This window comes from Triplophysa rosa, linkage group LG8 (assembly GCF_024868665.1).
Source record: "Triplophysa rosa linkage group LG8, Trosa_1v2, whole genome shotgun sequence".
NCBI classification, from domain to species: Eukaryota; Metazoa; Chordata; class Actinopteri; order Cypriniformes; family Nemacheilidae; genus Triplophysa; species Triplophysa rosa.
The window spans coordinates 26855426-26857427 of NC_079897.1; positions in this window are offsets into that span (position 1 = coordinate 26855426).

Below are 2002 nucleotides of genomic sequence, written 5' to 3' on the forward strand. Positions count from 1 at the left end.
CATAGAGAGGGGTGACGTGGAAGAGGTGCCTACAGATGGAGCTCAAGGTGAATGATGGTATATTCCCCATCACGGCATCTATCATCCTCAGAAGCCTGACAAACTACGCGTTGTGTTTGATTGCTCTGCAAAATACTGTGGCACAAGCCTAAATGAACACCTGCTTCCGGGGCCAGACATGATCAATAACCTAACAGGCATCCTCATAAGGTTCAGACAGCATCCCATTGTTCTTCTATGTGATATAGAGAAAATGTTTCACCAATTTCACGTCCATGAGGAAGACCGCAACTACCTCCGGTTCCTCTGGTGGAAGGATGGAGATACAACCACACAACCTCAGGAGTATCGTATGAAAGTACACCTTTTCGGTGCGGCATCATCCCCTGGGTGTGCGAACTATGGACTAAAATATCTTGCCAAAGAACACAGCCACTCCCATCCAGTAGGTGCCCAATTTGTTGCAAAAGACTTTTATGTGGATGACGGAGTCACAAGCACTGACACGGTGGAAAAGGCCATTCAGTTGGCACAGGAGGCAAGAGAAATATGCGCAAACGGTGGTCTTCGTCTCCACAAATTTGTATCAAACAACCTCGCTGTATTACAAAGCATACCCCCATCAGAGTGTGCAACAGAGGCAAAGACAAAGGACTTGATCTTCTATGACACACTGGAGCGAGCTTTAGGAATTCAATGGAGTATAAAAGAGGACAGCTTCAGATTCAACAGCACCTTAAAGGACCAACCAGCCACACGTAGAGGCATATTGTCTACAGTCGCCTCCATATATGACCCTCTTGGCTTTCTCGCGCCATATGTCCTCAAGGGGAAGAGAATCCTTCAAGAAATGTGCAACCAGGGCACTGGCTGGGATGAACTCCTGCCAGAGAGGCTAAAGCCACGGTGGGAGAGTTGGCAACGTGACTTCACCAACCTACAGAAAATAAACATAGCTCGCTGTTACTTACCTACTAACTTCGGAGAAGTTGTAGAAACCGAACTACACTACTTCTCAGATGCTAGCACCAGTGGATATGGGCAATGCTCTTATCTGAGAGTCAAGAACAAGAAGGGAGAGATTCACTGTTCACTAGTGATAGGAAAGGCCCGTGTTTCTCCCACAAAAGTGACTACGATACCACGGCTTGAATTAACCGCAGCAGTGGTTTCAGTCTCCATCAGCAAAATGCTCAAAGAAGAATTGAGAATCGTAGACGGGAAAGAATACTTTTGGACGGACTCAAAGGTAGTGTTAGGCTACATAAATAACGATGCTCGGCGATTTCACACCTTTGTCGCCAACCGGGTCCAGAAGATCCGCCACTGCACAAACCCCCAGCAATGGCACTATGTTCCCACGGATGAGAATCCGGTAGATGGCGCATCCCGAGGTAAAACTGTAAATGAACTACTTACCTCCAACTGGTTCACTGGCCCCATGTTTCTCTGGGAAAGGAAGATACCCACGGTAAATGATGCAGTGCCAGACCTATCCATAGGGGATCCAGAAGTCAAAAAGGCACAAGCTTTGCAAACAAAAACCTCAGAAATAATGAGCCTTGCCGACCGTCTGTCCAAGTTCTCATCATGGTCCCGAGCTACCAGAGCCGTGGCCCGTCTGCTTCGGCGAGCTAAAAGGGTCGCATCACATGCTCTTTCTACAGTGAGCGAAAGAGAAAGTGCCGAGCGTTTCATAATCCGGGATCTGCAAAGGCAAGCATATGAAGAGGAAATCAAATTGTTGAGCAAAGGTAATCAACTACAGCGTTGCAACAAATTACACCATCTTGATGCTTTTCTCGACACAGACGGTCTCTTCAAAGTGGGAGGACAACTCCGCCACTCGTCGCTCGCTGACTCTTTCAAGCATCCAATTGTCATTCCCAAAGAGCACCATGTAACAAAGTTAATAATAGCTCACAACCATGAAAAGACAAAACACCAAGGGAAAGGCTTCACAATCAATGAAATCAGAGCCAGCGGATATTGGATTCCTGGA